At 58.6% G+C, this 19,816-nt stretch overlaps 1 long non-coding RNA gene across 6 annotated transcripts in view; it reads left to right on the top strand.

Moving 5' to 3' along the window:
- Nucleotides 1-19,816, top strand: part of LOC106983908 (uncharacterized) — a 285,065-nt gene that overhangs the window by 212,528 nt on the left and 52,721 nt on the right. For all 6 annotated transcript variants that reach the window (XR_008290624.1, XR_008290622.1, XR_008290619.1 and 3 more), the window contains 3 exons: nt 13,516-13,643; nt 14,614-14,714; nt 15,718-15,918. This is a non-coding gene — a long non-coding RNA (uncharacterized LOC106983908). The remainder of the gene's footprint in view (nt 1-13,515; nt 13,644-14,613; nt 14,715-15,717; nt 15,919-19,816) is intronic.

The raw sequence follows: 19,816 nt of genomic DNA, 5'->3' as shown, positions 1-19,816 counted from the left end.
TGATCCAGAGGTTCCAACACGTTTCTGGCCTCGTGGAGGGCATCAAATGGTCCAAGGGGATGGGGTGAGGGGAGGTGAGGTGCTCACCCCTGGGCTTCTGGGGTTCATGGCCCAGGCCCGCTGTGAGGGGGAGGGTCTGCCCGAGTGGCTGTGCACCTGTTCCTGTCTGACATCCCAGTTCCTCCTTCGGGGCTGCTCAAGCTGGCAAGTGAGAACACGTGGTGGGAAGGGGCCAGGCGCCGGGGGCTGGGGGTTGGGAGCCGGCTAATTCCCCAGCTGAACAGCCTCCTTCTCCCCCCAGACCCGCAGCTTAGAGCCCGGCCCTGCCCTGTGCCTTCTGTTTCCCAGAACCTGGCCCGGCACCTTTCAGACCCAAACAGGGTCCCCTCCCACAGTGGGATCCAGGCGACACCCCTTAGCTCTGCTGGCAGTGGGAATGTTGGCGGGGGGGGGGGGGGGGGGGGGGAGGGGCGGCAAGTGAGAGCTGATGAGGGAGGTGGCACAACCTCTCCCTGTCCTGGGTTTCTGCCAGGAGCACCCAGGATTATAACCGCCCCAATTCCCTGTGCTTCAGAGGGGCTGGGACGGCTTCCAAATTAGGATTTATGGGATTAATGCCTTTTTTTTTTCCTGCCCCCTCCCCACCCAAGCCGGTCTCTCTCTCACTACGCCCTCCTCCTCCCTGTGGGCCTCCCGGGGCCCAGACCTCACAGGAAGGCTCTGAAGTAGCCCTCTCATTATGCCCGCAGCACCCCTTCCTCGGTGGGGTGGACAAGTCAGAGGAGGGAGATGGCCGATTACAATGCCAGGATCTCCAAAGACGGCTGTGCAGGGGCCTTTGGGAAGACTGCGTCCCTTTGGGTCCTTGTCCTTCCCACACTAATGCGGGGTTTGGGGCTAGGCGAAATTCTGTCTGTAGAGGTGGCTGGGGATGGCTGATGTCTTGCAGGAGTGCACGGGGGTGTTGAGAGGCAGGGGGGTGGAGGACAACAGGGTTGGCTAGGGAGCAGAGTCCTGGCCCTTCTGGGTCCCGAGACACAGTGGAGTAAATGTGCCGTGGGGGCCACCAGTGAGTCCCCTCCTGGGTCCTACCCCCTCCAGTGTCAGCCCTCAGCGGCCTTGTGGGACTTTTCTCACACTCAGCACTGCCATCTCTCTCCCGGCTAATCCTGACCTTCTCCATCATGTCTCTTTCTCTGTCCTCCCCGACCCTGTGCATCCCCACACCAGCCCGTAGCGCAGGGCCTCGAGCTCAGATTTCCTCACCTGCTGCTGGAGCAGTGAACCCTTGGACCTGAGTCTCCAGCCCTGGGATTCCAGCTTCTTAGTTTGAGGGGTCTTGAGCTTCCTTTAACCTCTCAGGGAGGCTCACGTGTTTGGTGACTTTCCTTATTGTCTCTCTGATTCTCTGCTCTGTGACCTCCATGTAACTCCAGGATCCAGGCTGCAGAGAGAGCCCTGCTCACCACCCCCTGCAGAGCCCAGCGGTTCCTCTTTAAGTCCAGGAGCTCAGGACCCTCCCCTCTGCCGGGAGCCCCTGGCAGGACCTTGCTTTGGGCAGGAATCTCTGAACCCTGAGCCCTTAGCACAGTGCCTGGCACAGAGCAGATGTTCAGTAAAGGTTGGTTGAATCCAGCTGCTCAACTGAGCCAAGAGAGGTCAAGAGGAGATGTGAGCATGCAGCCTTGACCTTGGGGGCCCCGTGATTAGAAAATAAAGTGGAGCACCCAGGTGCCGGGCGAGGGCTAAGAGGTCACCCGTGATGTCGGCAGTGAGGCAGCCGCTGGGAGAAATGTATCTCTATTGGAGTCACAGAAGGATAATTGGGGACCGTTGGAGCAGGAAGGAGCCCTAACGATTCTTGGTTCCAACCTCCTTGTTTCACAGATGGGGGAAACTGAGTCTCCAAGGGGGGAAGTTATATGCACGAGGTAACACAGTAAACTCACGGCAGAAATGAGACTACGTTGCAGACCTCCCAGCCTCTGGGGCAGGTGCCTTCTGCACCTGTCTGGCCCACCTCCCCTCCCCTTTTTGTCACAGTTTCTCTCCAGCCCTCCATGCGTTTGTCTCACTGGGAAGAGTGAGGAGGGCCGAATGTACCTGTTGCCCACAGGTAGGGCTGGGTGGCTAGGGGTCATGTGCTAGGGTGGGCTCAGCTGGATGGTGGCATATTCCACAACCTCTCCAGGCCCTGGCACGGTCGTCCATGACCCTGGCACCGGTTCCAGGGCTGAGGTGTCCAGTTCTGCATAGCGGAGATCAGGGTCCGTTAGGCCAGAGCCCTAGAGATGAGGCAGAGGTGCAGGAGGGGGCGAGGTGGGTAAGGACAGGGACAGAGTGCCTCAGGGCCAGGCATCGGGATGAGATGGGGAGGTGTGGGGGTGAGGTGGGTGCATGGGGGAGAAAGGGGGGCCGTGGAAAATTGTGAGGTATGGAGGGAGAGAGAGAACCAGAAAAGCAATCTATCAGTGGCAAGAGAGAAAACAGGGGTTGGCAAAAGCGTTTACAAAATTGGTCACAAAGCATTTATGTGCTGCTCTGCGAAGCTGTCCCTACCACCTGTAGATCACTGGAGGGCTCTGGGGTGAGTGGAGGCAGAGTGGGTCCTGCCCCCAGCCCCCCTGTGCTTGGCTCCGGGAGATTATTTTGGCCAACCCTCTCATTTTGCGGAGGGCGGAGACTGAGGCCCACAGAGGGGAAGCGATGTGCCTGAGGTTACAGGGAAGATACTGGCAGAGCTGTGGGGGCATCAAATGAAACCTGAAGTCAGAAGACCTGGCTTTGAACTTCAGCTGGGCTTCTTGCCGCGGCCGGTCAAGTAGGCGAGCCAACTGAGCCTAGTTTTTCATTTGTAAAACAGGGGACGAAAATTTTACGTGAACTAGCACTATCATGGAAACCTAGGGCTCCAGCTCGTACCTGAGCTCTGCAAGGGGCCACTGCATTACTTCTGACTCTTACTTGGATTGGGGGGTTATTAGAACAAGAGTCACCTGAGGGCAGGGGCTGCTGCTCTACTGTTTACTCCCGCTGTGGCTGGGCCGAGCCCCTCCCTCTCTCTCTCACCTGGCCTTGGTTTCCCCTTCAGCAAGATCAAAGGGTCTCTCAGTGACTTCTGAGGCCCTGCCAGCTCTTAGCCCTGGAGCTTGCCTCACCAGCGCCTCCTCCTAAGCTCGGTGCCAGTGTTCAAGCAGACAGACAGATGGTCCCGTCAGCGGAACAGGGGTGGAGGAAGAGGTGACTTTCCCAGGGCCTGCAGGGCAGGAGCCTGGGGGCAAGGTGGAGGGCTCTGCTCCATGGGAGGCCGACCCCCTGTGACCTAGGCTGGTGCCCATTTTCTTTTCCTTGGCTGGGCTGCTTGCATGGCAGGAAGGCTGAGTGTCCTGATTTCATCTGCCTTTCAGCAACGCCCATCCCGTGCCCATCAGTGACCATCGTCAGGGACACATGGCAGGGCTAAGATTAGAGCAATTAGCTCCTGATTTCCCAGAAGTGAAACTGACACCCTAGCGCCTTTCCTTCTGCAGCCCCCAGTGTTTCCAGAGCCTGCCTGGAGGTGAGGGAGGAGGTTGAGGGCACAGGAGGCTAGAGGCAGAAGGAAGGGGGGGCGAGGCTGAAGAGACAGGAGGTCTGGCTCCCAAGCCCTGAGGTGGAGGGCCGGGAAGGTGGGCTCGAGGCAAGCAGGGCAGTGTGTGAGCAGCAGCTGCTGAGAGGAAGGGGTCTCCTGGAGGCAGCGCAGACTCGCCTCATCCCCGAGAGCCCCTGAGGCCAGAGGAGCTGGGACTCCACAAGTGGGGACTCCCCCAGATGGGAGGGGTGGCCGCCTCCCCGGATGGTGTGAACACCATCCTGCGGAGGCAGGCGATGGACACATCGATGGTGTCCTCATTCCACACGCCAGCGGTGCCGCGGGATGAATGGACCCTGCCTCCTGTCCTTCCCGTCATCATGAAGATGCCTAGGGATGGGTGCTTCAGGTGGGTGGGAGCCCGGGCGCATTCCCACCGAGGCCGTCTGCTCAGAGACCAGCATGTCCACAAAACTTCTCTGTGTGGACCCTTCCCGACCGAGTGCCATCTGTTTGGGGCAGCCTTGGCTCTGATCCCCACCGAGGCCTGGGAGATTGGGGGTGATGGCGAGAGGTGGTTCCGGGCCATCTCACCCGGGGGGGTGGAGGGGAGCTCTCCAGTTCTGGGTTCCGGGGGGCGGGGAGAGGTCCCCTGGAAACCCTGGATGCTTCGCCTTCAGCCTTGATAGAACTTTCTCAAAGATGCAAAGAGCAGTGACCTGAGCCCCACTTGGCACGAGCACCTTGTAGGCCTGGCCCTGGCCACCAGCCCGTCCCGGAAGGCACACGCCTCCCGGGATGAGTTCGGAGAACTGGTAGCTGTCACACCCTGAGAGGGCCTCTGGGAAACCTGACCACCGGCTCCATCCCGAGGTCACCCCAAGGTCATCCATGCCCGGGACGTCCCATACTCCGTTTTGTCTGAAACTGTAGCAGCCCTGGAAATACACCACTCGGGTCCGCCGTGGGGAACACTGCTGGGTGACAGCTGTCACCTGCCGGATCCACCGTGGCATTTGTGGTGAGCACGCTTCCCCTGCTGTTCCCGTCCCTGAGCAGCAGGGCCAGGTGCTGGCGTAGGCCGTTCTGGCAGGACTTCTCCGACTCCGGCTGGAGGGTTCCCCACGGGCCCAGCGGCAGCTTTCACAGAGCTGTGCCGCAGCCTGAGATTTGTGCCACGTGCTCTGCCCTTCTTCCCCACTCCTTCCTCAGGGCCGGACCTGTGTTGAGGCCAGACCTGCCTTCTGTCCCCTCTGCTTTGGCCTCCACAGGCCTTCCCTCCCAGGGAAGCTCTCGTCCATCACATCTTGTCATCTCTTTCAGGAGGCCTCGAACTAGCACCGGCGACACCGGGAACGGTCTGAGAAGGATAGGTGGCAACAGGTAACCTGGGCATTGGGGCCTGGCAGCAAGGAGGCCCCACCGCGGGGGGAAAGTAGGCCACAGAGCCCGGCGGTAACGCTCTCACCCGTGAGGACCTGGGAGAAGCACCCTGGCGGAGGGGATGCTCTGTCAGGCTCGGTGATTCAGCCGCTGGAGACGTGCAGGAAGCAGTGTCAGGGAAGTGACGGACTTGGCTGGTTTGGTGATGTTGGCACTTAGGGATAATGAGAAGCTGGGAGTCACCGACAGCGAGGGGCTCAATGTGAGAGCCGGAGGCCCTTGTAGGGGGTGATAGAGAGGCCCCACCTCCACCTGCAGCCGACCCAGCAGCGGGGCAGATCCAGGATTTGAGAATAAGCATCACAGAGCGCCAGAGATGCTTGGCTAAGCCAGGTGTATTATTCTAGGGCTCCGGCTGGGAAAATCTGGAACTCGGGAACTGAGGTGACAGTAAATGGATGTGTCCCCTCAGAGCACGCAGGTGGCCCACCCATCCCCGGCAAGAGTGAGCAGCATTCCAGGCCGGAAGACGCTGCGGGGGTCTTCCCCCTGCAAGGCAACAGGTGCCTCCCTCGGGAGCTGCCCACCCCTGTTCTGGGCTGCCAGGCTGATAACTGAAGATAAAGTCTGGAGTGACCCAGCTGGGGACAGCTGGCCTGATGAAAGAGGAGAGATGCCACCCAGGGAGAATGCGGTGGCAGGAATTAACTGGCATGTCCCGGCAGAAACCAGGCTAGCGCTCCTGGGTTGGATTTGGAGGGTTCTGGATCAAAGGGGCCAGAACCAAGGCTGGATAGGCAAGAACGCTTTTACTTGGGGGTGTCTTCGCAGGACATGGGATTCAGCACCCTGGCAAGGACCTCAGAGAACAGGGCACATTCATTGCTAGGGGGCATGGCATTTGACGTGCTCATATCTCATTGGACCCTTGGTCTGTGGGACAAGAGCCAGGTGGAAACCCCTGGAAATGCCCCCACCAGCCAAGAGGGCAAGTCAAAAGTGATGTCATTGCTGAGGTCGGGGAGAGACTAATGCTGTCATTACAGCCCAGAAGGATACAGGGGTGGTCTCTGTCTTAGTTCCGTTTAACCCATAGTCTCTGCCCTACAGAAACTGGATGGAGCCCAGAGAAGGATTGTTGACTACCAGAGGCTTAACTGAATGGCAGCCCCATTTGTAGCTGCTGGACCATCCAAATGCCAGCAGAAGGGCTAGCTCGGTGGCAATACCTTGAAAGCCTCCATAGGGTGCTGTGTCCCCAGCAGGGAAATACATGGGTCCGAAGACCCAAGGGAAAACAGGGGTGGCCCCACTGACCATCACTCCCAGTGGCCCAGCGGGGGAAGCTGTGTTTCCCAGCCTCACAACCGTGGGCCCTGGAGGGTAGAGGGCCCCACTGCACATTGAGCTCAGGCTACTACCGGGGCACTTGCCTGCTGGTGTCCAGGCACCCTTCTTGGTGGAGCCCTTCTTGGTGGAGCTAATTGGCTCTGATCGGCAGGAGGAGGCGGGGCTGCTGTCACACAGGGAGGGATAGGTGCAGGGCACAGGTGACTACTGGGGCTTCTACTTTAATGGTGAATGGACACATGCAATGGCCCCGGCTGAGCAGGGTGTGCTGGTCAAAGGCTCAGACCCCTCAGGAATGAAGATTTGGGTCGTAGCACTGGGAAAGCCACCGTAGACCTGCTGAGGCGGTAGCTGAGGGAGAGGAATCTAGAAGGGGTGTGGAAAGGACAGATGCGTACCAGCTGTGACCCTGAGATCTTCTGGAGCAACAGGGGTTACGTCCCTCAGGAAGAGGGGCCCGCGTGGCACGGAGCAGACCTCCGTGGTGCCAGGGTGGACCATGGCGGCCGTGGACATGTGCCACTCAGGGCTGCTGTGGGCAGTGTGGCTGACGCAGCCGGAGCTGGATCCCTCGCCGTGTCTGTGCTGAGGTCACAGCCCTCCGGCTGCTCCCACCAAGGACTGAGCATGGCGGGGATCCCGTGCGGGACCATTCCTGCGGGGGGCAGGACTTTGCTAGCAGTGAATGGGTGACTGTGGCTCCAGGACTCTGTGGCCTGCCCCAAACTTTTGTAGAACGTGAGGCCAGCCGAGACTCTTCGCACCCAACCCTCCTTCCTTCCCCACCCCCTTCCCAGGTGTCAGGCCTGAAGCAGGGGCTGACAACTCTCCCTGCCTGCTCCCTCCTTGGTCCCTCACAGCTGCCCTCCCCCCCCCCCCCACGCCCCACTGCATCTAATCCCATCTGGGTGGCTCCTTCTTGAGAGACACAGTAGTTTCAGAACTCCGTCCCTCCAAAGGTCTTTGTGTCCAGTCTTCTGCTCTGAGCCTGGGCTTTGTCTCTCCTTCGAGACAAGGCAATGTCTCCTCCTCTTGGCTCTCGTAGAGTTCGTGGCTCTGCTCTGGAGCCTCTGGGAGTCCTTCCTGAGTTCTAGCCTCCGGAGCCACCAAGCTCTTCCAATGGTACCTGCCACGTGAGTAGACTCCTAGCCCAGGAACCTTGATAGAAATTGAGGGCTGTGCTGCCATCTTGGTCAGTGCCCTTGGGTGTGTGTGCAGCACGGGGACTGGGCCGCCCAGGCTCTAGTTGCTGGGCCCCTGGACCCCCTGCAGCCCTCTCTCTCTCCTCCCCAGCCCTGCTTCTGCGAACAGTGCATGCTCTCTGCCTGGCTCCCTCTCACCACTTGTTGGGAAGAGAATTGATGACGACATCAATAATGTGACTTGTATACAAGCTGCACCTGCCAACAGGCCAGAGCGCCGGGGATAAATCCTCTCCCGGCCCGGTAATTGCTCTGTGAGCCAAAAGGAATTACACTTCTTTTGGCGACAACACCACTGCCTCCCCAGGACACCAGAGTTGACCTCCCTACGCCACCCTACAGGCCATTCTCACGCGCACGCATCCACCCCAGTGCCCTAGTCGCGTGGCCTCTGGGTTCGGGACTGTAGATGTCCCCATCATCTGGCCCCGTCTGCGCCGTGGCTGATGGGTAGAGGTTGGCTCGCTCTGTTCTGTGTCCCAAGTGGTCTTGTTGTGTTTCTTGAATGCACAAGCTCAGTCGGGGTTTCCTTCAATCCGATATGAGCAGAGGCCGGGGAGGGAGGGCTAGAAGGGAGGGGACAGGGTCGGAGCCACGTGCCGAGGCCTGGAGCTTATAGGAGGGAGGTTGCAGGGGGAGTGTGATTGGGGGTGCGGGGCCGAGGCGGGCTGTCCTGGGGTGAGGGGCTTGTACGAGAGAGGGCGTGTGTGTGTGTAAGTGTGTAAGTGTGTGTGTAAGTGTGCTTTGTGGGGGGCTGAGGTGGTGGGGCTGTCCTTGAGCTGTCCGGCCCCTCCTGTGCCCCCAGGGAGGGCTCTGTGTGCCAGGCTGAGGGGGCAGCAGTCAGAGCCCAGGACTGGGAAGTCGTTAGTGGGGACTGGGGCCAGCCAGCTGCAGCTGTCCCGTTACATCACAGCGATTTTTATGCTGAGCCTGGGCCCCTCTTCAGGGGATCCCGTTGGAGGCTTCCGTGACTTTCTAAATCACTAGCCTCTCCCCCCCCTGTGCCTCAGCCCTCCCCCCACCCCCATTTCTGCTTATTTCCCTCCCTCCCCACTTCTCTGTCCACCCAGGGCTCTGACAAGTTTACGGATTCTTGGCTAGGGCCTGAGCTGAGGAGCGAGGCTGATTTGGAGAATCCTAAACAGGGCATGGCTTTCTCCTTTCTGGAAATATCAGGGTCCCTGCACTCCCTCCTACCTTAACCATGCTCAGGCCTGGGAAGAATGTCCTTTCTCACCGTCCGGAGGAAGGGGTGGGTGAGCTGAATCTCTGTGTTTATTGGGTGGCCCAAAGTGACACCCAATACTGAACTCAGAACGCCAGACCCGAGCTCTCAGGGGCTGGCTTGTGTGCTCTCTGGGTCCCTGGAGCTGAGGGACAGCCAGGCAGTAGAGCTGGGCATTCTGTTTCAGACAGGAAGCCTGGGGCTGAAGGATGCTCTGCATCAGCTGGTTCCCACCCAGAGGCTCCGCAAGTCTCGAGGCTCCTGTTTTTAGGTGAACTCCCCACCGGTCTGCTCATCCTAGTGGCTGCTGCGTGGTTAGGGCCTGGACTTGGGAGCCAGAGGACCAGGGGTTTGAATAATGCTTTTCCCAGTGCTCTCTGGGTGATCTTGGACAAACCTCACAACTCCACTGAGCCTCAGTTTCCTCCTCTAGAAAATGGGGCGATAACAGGACTTAACAATGTAGGTTGTTGTGAGGGTTGAATAGAATAGTGTTTGGAACCTCTCCACATAGCAACTGCTCATGCCGCCATTATGATCCCTTCTGTTGGAACTGACAGGACCACGCAGTGTAGCCTGGGACACAGGGTTGGGCGTGCACCCTCACTTGGGAAGGGGCTGTCTAGCTGCTGTCTAAGGAGCGGACTTTGTGTCCCCAGTGTGTCCTAGCTCGCTTCCAAATCTCTAGGCTGGTTGAGGAACAATAAATGGCTGGGGGTCTCCTTACCCCCTGCATAGAATCAGAAGGTAGGGGATAGGTTGGTCCTCTGGGCTTGGCATCCTGGGAACGCTACCCCCACCAGGGGCTGGATTTGGCATCTCAAGATGGGCTCACTTTGGCTCTCCCAGCTGAGAGGGAGGATGGCTGTGCCCTGAAGACAAAGGCCTGGTTCTCCCACCAGTGCCAGGAGAGAATGTGTTATCTTTGGGCCCAGGTGGTCTGGCCTGGGTCTCTGGGCTGGTGGCGTCTAGGGGCCGCCCAGCCCCCATGTCTGCTGAAAGGCAGAAGCTGTGGGCAGAGATGGCAGCCATTCAAGTGGACGCTGGCCCTCTGAGCGGCTGGGAGTGGGGCCAGGAGGAGGGGCCGCTGCTGGCTTTTGGGTGGTCGTTGGCAGGACGGAGGACTGGGGTGCAGGACACAGAGATGGAGGGCGGGGCTTGGGGGAGAGAGAGTTGGGCTTCAGGTTGGGGTTCCACCCCACTGGGACCCCCACTCTCCTGCCCTGGTCTGTCAGCATCCGAGACCCCGCTTTGCCCAGGGAACCCGCTGCCACCATGAAGGGCCACCCCTCCCCTCCCTAGTGGGCTGACCTGTGCCCTCCCTGCCCCATCTCCTGGGCTTCCTCTGCCCTCTTTCCCTCTAGGCAGCTGGGCTTGTGGCCAGGCTGAATGGAGCTGGGTTTGGGGAACCCTCCCGGAGGTTCGGTGGTCCTTACCGAGGGGCAGTAGGAGGGGGAGGTTCCCAGGTCATAGTAGGGGGTCTGCAGGACCAGCTGTTGCATTTCTTTTTGTTCTGCACCTGCATTCTTTTTCTTCTGCACCTGCTGCTTCCCTGGCTCCAGGTGGAGAATCTGGAAGAGAAGGAGGCCAGCGGCTGGCTACCCGGCCTATTCCCTGCACCCTGCTCCCTGCAGCCGTCTTGGACCCCCCCAGTCTGGTTCCCATGCATCCCCATCCTGGCACTCACCACGCTCGTGGCTGTCTGGGAGGCACAAGTGATCAGCACAGGGTCAGGCATCTGCTGGGTACTTGATTTTTTTTTTTAATGAATGAATGCACCGAGCAGTGGAGGAAGAGCTTCCCCTGTGGACCCTGGGCAGGGAGGGAGGATCCTAGTTTGTCATTTCTGTAGGGGGAGGGGAAAGCCTGGGCCATGGCCTCTCACCCAGGCCTGGCCTTTTGGGAACTGGCCAGGGCTAGCATCGTGCTGGGGACTGGTTAGAGGCCCATGCATGTGGGAGGGCTCTGCCTTCAGGTGGCCATCTCCCAGTTTTCCTCCCCAGCCCCCCATTCCAGGGCCTCAGGCCCACCTGGATGTCCTCAGGTGCAAGGTGGCTCTGCCTGTGGTGGGGAGGCTCCAGCTTCTGGGAGGAGGGCATTGAAGTCCTGGGGGAACAGAATAAAGCTCACATAGGGGGTTCTGTTCCAGGCAGGCCATCTGACAGTCCTGGTCCCTGACGGCCCCCCAGTGCTCTGCTCCCAGGCAGCTTTCCAGATGGTCTGAGCTTGGGGTGTGGTTACTCAGCATAGCTGGGTAGAGGCTGAGAGTGCCCCTCCTATCTCCCTGGGCATCTCTGCCCCCAGCCCAGCCTGTCCCTCCCTCCAGCCCGGGTATGGGAACCGTGTGAGACTCCGGTGTCCTGGCCTGGAGGACAGTGGGAAATCCCGAGGATGCATTTGGGCTATGACCAGGGTGACGGGAGCAAGACCTCAAGTGCAAAGCTTATGGGGGGCCCCAGAAATCTCGGTCATCACGATAAATAATAGTTGAATACAATATATTTAAAAATAAAATTAATGCAAAAAAGTCCAAGACAAACAAAATACCAGCATTTTAAAATAAGGTAGGAGAAGGGCGCCTGGGTGGTTTAGCTGGTTAAGTGTCTGCTTTCGGCTCAGGTCACCATCTCATGGTTGGTAGTTCAAGCCCCACCTTGGACTCTGTGCTGTCAGCACAGAACCTGCTTTGGATCCTCTGTCCCCCACTTCTCTCTGCCCTTCTCCCGCTCATGTGCGTGCGCGTGCGTGCACGCTCTCTCAAAAATAAAAATACTTAAAAAAAAAATAAAAGTTTAAAAAGTAGGATTAGTATTACTGATTTTTCCTTTCACCTCATGCTCCAAAATAGCTTGCATGATACTATTTCTGATCCTGTCTTTACTTAACATGTTGACATTCCGTTCATCATGGACTTTTGCCTTCACCCTTTGTCAGCGGCTGGGGTAAACGTGTGTAAAGCATCTAACCTGTGTGCCTCGTTTCCTCATCTGTAAACCGTGGATTAGAATCGCACACCTACTTTTCAGAAAGGGCAGCGGCAGCTGAAAGGGGGCGTCTGGGTGGGCCGATGGGTGGGCTTGCCAACACTCACCCGCCACAGTCCGGCTCCATTTGGTTCTTCTGCTGTCGGTGATGCAGTATGAAGATGGCAAGAGCCACGCCAAGGATGAGGACAATGGCCACGGTACCCCCTAGAAACCTGGCCACATTTCCAGGGTCTTCCTGGGGGAGGGGCTTTTCTAGAGCCGAGAGAGGAAGGTGGAGAGAGAGAGAGGTTGAGAGAGAGAGAGAGAAAGAGAGGGAGAGGACTCTCGGAGTCGGAGAGGTGGGCACAAAGCAAGAGAACCAGACCCTGAGGCAATGCCCCAGCCTGGTCCCCCTCGCCCTCCCCTGTCGTGCCCCTCCTCCATCCCGCTCCAGTTCTGGGAGGGGCTGGCCCAGTTAGGGTGGGGTAGACCTCCTACTCTGGCTCCCCAGGGCCCCATAATCTCAGACTCTGATCTGGGGATCTGGGGCATGGAGATGGGGGTGGGGGGTGGGGAGCCAGGGCAGGCAGAGGGGTGCTCAGAGATGGGGGTCCCCACCCCCTAATTCTATCTCTGGCCCTGCAGGGAAGATTCCTGTTGAGGAGTTTAATTTTCTTCCCCTCCCTACCCAATTAAACAAGCAAATGAACTAATTGGTGCTTTGCCCTCCCAGCTCTGGGGAGGGAGGGAGGACTGGAGGGAAGGCAGAAACGCCGAGATAGCAGGGGGACCCTGGGTTGGTGGCAAACCAAGTTTGTCCAGCGTGGAAGCTGAAGAACTCAGAGGGCCTCCGCCTAAGCCCCGGGGGCTGTCTGGACATACCTGGCTGTTCTCCCAGGAGCATTAGCCCCACGGTCAGGAGTGGGGCTGGGGTGCAGGAGCTCCTCACCACCTGCTCTGTGGTGGGTGGGGCAAACCAATCTCTCTGGGCCTGGGAAAGCAAGGCGTCCTGGGGGCTTGTGAAGGTTTGTTGACTGATTTCCCAGCCTGAGCCAGAGCCACTGGCTGTCCCTGAGGGCAAAGACGCCACGGGGCTGCTGGAAAGGCGTCTATGGCAGGAAAGTGGGGAGCACACGCTGCTTTCTGGCCCGGCCCTGCTGCCCCAGGTTGGCATGCAAGGCCACGGCCACGCCAGGCTTTCTTTTCCCTCCCTCTGCTGGGCTCCATTTCTCACCTCTGACCCTTACATCATGCAGGGAGGAAGGGACTGGTGGGAAAATCATAAATGCTTCCTCCCCTCTTTCCTCCCTGCACCGTATTATATATAATTAAACACAAGAGCACCTGAATAGGGATGCTAAATTGCAGTTTGCAATAAACATCACGGAGCCAATTTTCCTGAAGCAGGATTGACAAGCATCTGCCTCTCTCTGCTCCATCCCAGTGCCCTGACTGAGGCGGTGCCCGGGGGAGACCTCAGCACCAGCCTGGCTCCCAGCGAGTCCGCAGCCCCTCTCTGGCTGGGCTCCTGTCCATCCCCAGCCGGTGGGCTGTGGCCCCATTGGGAGGGCAGTGTCTGTGTGTATCATGGGGACTCCAGACACCCTGGACCCTGTGCCAGCACCGTCTCTTCTTGACTGTCACAGCCCCCTGGGTGGGGATAACTACCATCAGTTAAACAAACCTGCCCCCTTTGCTCCAAACCGTAGCATCTTAGTACCCACCCCACCCTCCTTCCTGGCCTTTCTTCTTTATCCTCAAACCTTCCTGCTTCCTCCCCTGCCGTCTTCCAACTCTGCTTCTCCTTTGGTTTTGCAGGCACTTCTTTGCTCCTCTGCTGCGTTCCAGGCACTGTTCTGGTGCCGGGCAACAGAGAGGCACAGGCCCTGCCTCTGAACGCCGCTGGGTCCGATTCATCTTCCTTCTGCCTCGTGGACAGTTCGCAAGTACGGCTGCGCCTCCCTGGCTCCCTGTGCCGCCCCGCCGGTCCACACCGCCAGCATCCCCTGAGCTGCGGACCTAGCCTCCCTGCTCCCAGTCTTGTCCCCTCTGAGCCCTTCTCCACCCTGAGCCTGAGTGATCTTTCTAAAATCAAAACTCATCAGGCTACATCCCTGCTTAAAACTTTCCAAGAGGCCCTCGTGGCCCCAGCGAAGTGTCTGAGCTTCAAGGCTTTGACCTGGACCCTGATCATTCTGGAGGAGGTGACTCAGTGCTTCCCATGGCTCGGCTTGTGCAGCCCACCCAGGCTACTTGCAGTTCCCAGTGGCGGTGGTGAGGCGGGGGTGGGGGGGTGGGGGTGGGGGGGGCGTGTCCCCTGCTCCCTCTCTCCACCAGGCTCTTTCTCTCATGCACCCTCCTCGCCAGGCCAACCAGTCCTCTGGGGGAACCCTCCCTTCTCCTTCGCTGGAATGGGCATCTTCCTTTTCTGATATGACCATGAACGCGTGTCTGGTTAGCCTCTGTCCCCCTAGTCCTCTGCACAGCACCTAGTATGTGGGAAGTTCTCCGGAAGGGTTGACGAATCAGTCAATGCTCGCTTGAACAAAGGCAGCTGGCAGTTTCTGAGCCCGCCTGTCCCTTGGAATCTCCGTTCCCACCAGGGGGTACAGAGTCTTCAGCCCCTCTGCACTGGACCTGGGAATTCTGTTTCTGGGGGCACAACCCAAACCTATCTCCCCGTTTCCTCTCCGCACAGCGGAGGCAGGCTGGCACTTCAAAGGACTGGGTGGGCAGAGCAGTGGGGGAGATGAACAAAGGGGCATTAGCACAGGTACCGGGTCTGGCTCACACGGTTCAGGTTTCTCTCCTCCCACAGCCAGCTCACCATGGGGCTTGGGGGCAACCCCATGGGGGAATCCGGGCAGGAGGGAGAGACAGTTTCACATCGGCCCTGCCTCGGCTCCCTGCTTCCAGGTGACCTCCCCCTGGAACTCTGGAGCCACTTTAGCAGAAGAGGGAGGCAGCTGTCCTTCTAAGGGGCCTTCTGTCGTGCTTACAGTACAGACAATAACATGGTAAGTGAGATTGTGAATGCGCCAGTGTGCGCATCGGGGAAAGGATCATAATGGGTGGGATGCTGTGGGCAAGGCCTCAAAGGTGCCAGGACCAGAGTGGATAACTCTGGTTTTGTTCCCTCCCAGCTGCCCTCTCTGCATGTCCCACCCTCACAAAATAGGAGTGCAAGATCCCAAGAGCCCCTGGGCCCTGCCTGATCCCCCTGGAAGGTGCCCCCCTGGTGGAAGAAATAATAGCAGAGGAAGAATGAGAAATGGAGACTAAGGAAAGACAAGGAGAAGAGATTGGCCTGAAGTCTGGGCCCGGCACCTGGGCTGATGTGGGGTTGGTTTAATCCTCACATCAAGCCTATAAAATTAGATAAATGTTACTCTCAAGGAGGAAAACAAGACTCAGAGAGGTTAATTTGCTCAAGGTCACCCAGCCAGTCAGTGGCAGGGTGGGCACCGGAACCTGCATCTGTGTGACATTCTCTGATGAGGCTGCGGGTCTTCTTAGTAATCCTGGTCCCTCGTATGGCAAGAAGCGGTTTCCCCCACCCCCCTTGGCAGACACATCTCTACCGACCCCCTCGCCTTGGGTTGCTTTGTGTCTGAGCCTCCCCTTGACAGCTGTGAGGTGGGGGCCCAGCGCTGGCCCCAGCTGGAGCCCTGGCACTGAGCCCTCAGACATTCTCTGGTTACACCGGAACGAATCTGCTCCCCCAGCCCCAGCTCCACAGGCTTGAGGGCAGGGCTGGTCACCTACAGGCAGCGGGGCCTGGCTGGGGCTGAAGTGCAGGGCCTGGGAGAGGGGGGATCAGTGTACGAGGGAGGAGGATCCGGAGAGCATCTCCTGGGAGGCGGGCTGGGTGCTGGGCTGAGGCTGGTTGTGTTGGCCTTATCCTACTGAGAAAGCTTACAGAGGTCAAGTTGGTTGTCCAGAGTCCCACAGCCAGGAACGCCACAGCTGGAATTGGACAAGGTTGACTTCTGAAATCCCTCTTTCTCCTTTTGTCCGCAGGGCCTGGTGTCTCTGTGACCCAGGAGCCCCTCCCCAGGCAGCGCCTGCCCTCGCCCTGGCTCAGGCCCCAAGGACCACCTGCCTCTGGCCTGTATCTAGGGCCACGCCAGTGACATCTCCAAGCCTCCGTGTTCTCACCTGTCACATGGTGACATCACACCTGGCTTTCCTGCCCTCTGACTGAGCAAGTGAAATCCCCAGGTAGGACATAAACACAGACCTAGATTCCAGTCTGGGGGACTGCAGGCCAGGGACGGTCAGGGGCTTCTTGGCTCTTCTTCAAACCAGATCTGCCCTCTGCCCTGAGGCCCCAGGGTGGGGAGTGTGAGGAGCTCGGATCCCACCCAATGTTCAATAATCCCAGCCTGCTTCTCCCCACCACGCTGACTCTCAGCCAGATCTCAGCGGTCCTGAACACCCGCCCTAGGTCAGTGACTTCACAGCGTGCTCGCTTGCTCCGCCCACTGCCCCTCCTTCAGTTCAATAAACTTGTCCCGAGCACCTTCTATGGTGCCAAGCGCTGTGACAGGTGCTGGGGGGCTTGCCCCTGGCTCGGGGCGGGGGGGGGGGGGGTCAGAAATGTACACAAATAAGCACCGTCTTTTGTGATTCCTCAAAACAAGTCTGTCCAAGGCCCAGGACAGGTGTAGAGAAGAGAGTGATTAGCTCCGGGAGTTCATGGCTTCACACAGGAGGGGCCTTTTGAGCAGGGTTTTGAAAGCGTACGAGGAGTTTACCAGGAGAAAAGGAGACGAGCATTGAAGGCAGCGTGAGGAGCGGTGCAGGGACACGTGTGTGAAACGTGGGCTGTATGAAAGAAATTCCAAGGACTGGATCTGCTGGGAAATGGGAAATGGGAAAGGGGAGACAGGCAGGACAGGAATCTGGGGCAGGGGTGGAGGCAGACCCCACTCAGAGGTTTAGATTTTACCCGGAAGTGATGTAGCACCTTCTCTCCTGCTGCCCCTGCCTGGGGACAGAAACACTGCCTTCTCAGGAGCTGGACTGACCAGGGCTCCCTGTGGTTGCCTCTTAATGAGCCACTCGGGGCAGCACCCGGCCCTTCTGCTCACAGAGCTGTCCTGGGGGGGGGGGGCACCCTCAGCATCCTGTGACGCAGGCACAACAGGTGTTTCTGGGGGACCAGGAGTTTAGAGGAGGCTGGTGTCTGGATTTGGCCCCAGTGCCCCAAGGTAGGACAAGCCGGTGGAGGAGGGGCATACTGCCTAGGGCTTGCCTGGTGGGTCAGAGTCCATCTGGCTATTTCCCCAGCCCAGGTGTGCAGGAGTGGCTCCTTCCCGATGGCCAGAGGCGGGTGGCAAGGGCTTGAGCGAGGGCGCTCTGGACCACTCTCCCCTCTCGGGAAGGTCTGAAGGCCCCCCAGCAGTCTCATGGGTACCCCGCATTTCTAAGTGCCAGGCGGAGGCAGGGCTCCCAAGATCCGTTTTAATCTTGTCGCCGTACAGAATATCAACTGTGAGAATACAGGTCCTGATCCACAGGCGATAGGGGGCTTCTGACCGCACAGGCCAGGGCACCACTGAGCCTGGGACAGTGAGGGGCAGGGAGCTTCTGGCACAGCCCTCTGCACTAGGGAACCAGCACTGGTATCCCTGTAGCCCTGTGGGCTTGGCATCGAGACCAAGCTCCCAGCCTGCCCTCCAGGGCCCCGCATGAACTCCCTGCCAGGCCGCATATCCCTTCGCACAGCCTGGTTGTGCGTTCCGGCTTGCTCCAGCTCTCTGCGTCTCTCTCTCTTTTCAATTCTTCCTTCCCGGGACTCCTGGGTGGTTGCTGTAGTGCCCCACTTGGAGATTGTGGAAATCTCCTCCCCTTTGCCCGGGAGCAGACGTATCCCTCTCTTCTCCAGTTCGGCCCCTACGGGAGGCATTTTCCTCTGACCCAGGGAGGTGAGGGAACCCACCCAGAGGCCTGGAACTGATGTAGCCAGCCAGTGGTTACCTTGGACTCAGCCAGGCCTCTGCCTTGGCCTTCCCTTGGGCTATAGAGGCAGGAGGCCTGGCCCGTTAGCTTATAGCCTGAGGTGGCCCTCGGTTGGCGCTGGGGTTGAAGCTGGGGGAGTCCCCCGCCTGCCTCTTCCCTGGGGTGGGCTCCGGGTCGCTCCCTCTGCCTTGGACTGCGTTGCACTTCAGCCCTGTATCTGCCCTGGTGTGTATCAGGATTAGCGCAAATAGCCCCTTCTCTTTGGCCACAGAATTTGCTAGGTTCTGAACCCAGGTTGGCGGTCCCTTTGCAGTCACCTTCTTCAGACCTCCTAGTTGGAGCCTGGAGGCTCCAGGTTGTTGTAGCCCTCCCTCTCGTCTCCCTCACCCCTGACTTCCGTTCCGCCTGTCTCGAGCAGACGCGGATTATGGAAGGTGCTCGGCACAGTGATTGGCACATAGTCGGCACGTAATACGTGGTCAGTAGTTTTGTTATTAGTATTCAATAAATGTAAATTGATGGTGATGATGTTGTTGCTGACGGTGATGTTGGTGCTGATAATGACAGTGATGATGTTGGTCCCTGGAAGCTTGGCGTCTTTACCCAAACCCCATGGGCCCTGTTACCCCCGAGGCCACACTGGCGTATCACTTTTATCGTACGCATGCACTTTTTACTTCAATGATCTCATTTGAGCCTCCACCCCTTTGCCTCTGTTGCCAGGTGGGTAAGTGGAGGCTCAGAGAAATTTAGGAAAATGCTCAGGGTCACGCAGCTCACTGGTGATGGATATGGGACAGGAACCCAGGTATCCCCTTCCTCAGGGCAGTGCTCTGACCCGCCCCCTCGAGGACCCTGACTGGGGCCTTTTTCCTGCCCTCTGCTGCCTCCATTTCTAGGTATATCTGCGGAGGAAGACAGGCCAGCTGTCTTGAGTTTGCCGCTTACGTAGCTGTATAATCTTGGGCAATTATGAAACCTTCTGAGCCTCAGTGTCTTCACCTGTAAAATGGGAATAACAGGGTTGCTGTCAGGTGTAAGTGAGGTAATGGATGTTCAGGCCCTTAGCCGGTGCCTGTGCTTACTTACTGCTAGGAAGCTTTGTTTCTAGGAGGGCAGGGACATGTCTGCTCCTTGGGCAAATCCCAGGCAGCCGGGGCTCCGACCTCTGCTCTAATCCTGCCTGTTGGCCTCTTAGCCTTGCCCTCAGCTTTCCCTATACTTTGCCAGTCGTGACCCACAGACCCCAACTTGCGTAGGGCGGTGCGCGGGCTCTAGGACAAGGGGTCAAGGCCTCCCACTCCGGGTGAGCATGTGCAGTGTGAGAGACTATGGCACTCTGCACACCATGTTCGGCCATCTGGAATGTTCTCCCCCGTGTCACCAGGCCTCCCAGCCCCTCCCACCGGCTCTTCACACCTTGAGTTGTCATTAAGAGAAAAAAGGATCCTGAAGAGGCTCACTTTCCCAGAAGCTCACCCCCACCACAGGGTTTGTCAGAGCCGCCTCCAAGGTCAGGACCAGCTGGAGAGAGTTACTGAGATTTCACGCACATTCCTAGGGGGAGGAGGACTATCTCTCTGATGGGGATCCTGCCAGGCAGGGACCTGACCCCCATCCCTCTCTGAGGGAGGGGATGAGTGAGGGGTATGCAGCCAGGGGGTAGGGCTAGGGGCACAGGGAAACCATTTATCTGCCTCCACCCCACAGGGCATGGTCGGTCTGCGGTGTAAGTGGTGGTGGGGAGGGCGGGGGTAAGAAACAGTCTGACTGCCCCTCCCCCACTCCAAAATACACACTACCCCAGGTCTCAGAAACAGCCTGTCCTCTGAGCCCCCTGCTGCCCGTTCAAGGGGGCCCATCACTCCCTCCTGGTCTTGGTGGTACCCAAGGAATTCCTCACCCACCCCACGAGGCCCAGGGCTTCCCCCGTGTGGATTGAGGATGGCCTGTGAAGGGCTGTACCTCTTACAGGCTCTTCTCTTCCTGATGACCCTCTCAACAGGCCCTGACTTTGGGGTGGGGGTGGGGGTCCTCAACCCCCTCTCCCCATGCCACGTGGCCCTGCCAGCCTGAACTTCTTGCCACGCCAATTACTACCCGTAGGGCCAGGTCATTCTGTCACTTTATTCCACTGGGACAAGCTGAGCATTTT

This window comes from Acinonyx jubatus, chromosome D1, assembly GCF_027475565.1.
Source record: "Acinonyx jubatus isolate Ajub_Pintada_27869175 chromosome D1, VMU_Ajub_asm_v1.0, whole genome shotgun sequence".
In the NCBI taxonomy this organism is placed as follows: Eukaryota; Metazoa; Chordata; class Mammalia; order Carnivora; family Felidae; genus Acinonyx; species Acinonyx jubatus.
The sequence above is the reverse complement of the archived record's forward strand: the minus strand, read 5'-3'. Positions and strand labels throughout refer to the sequence as shown.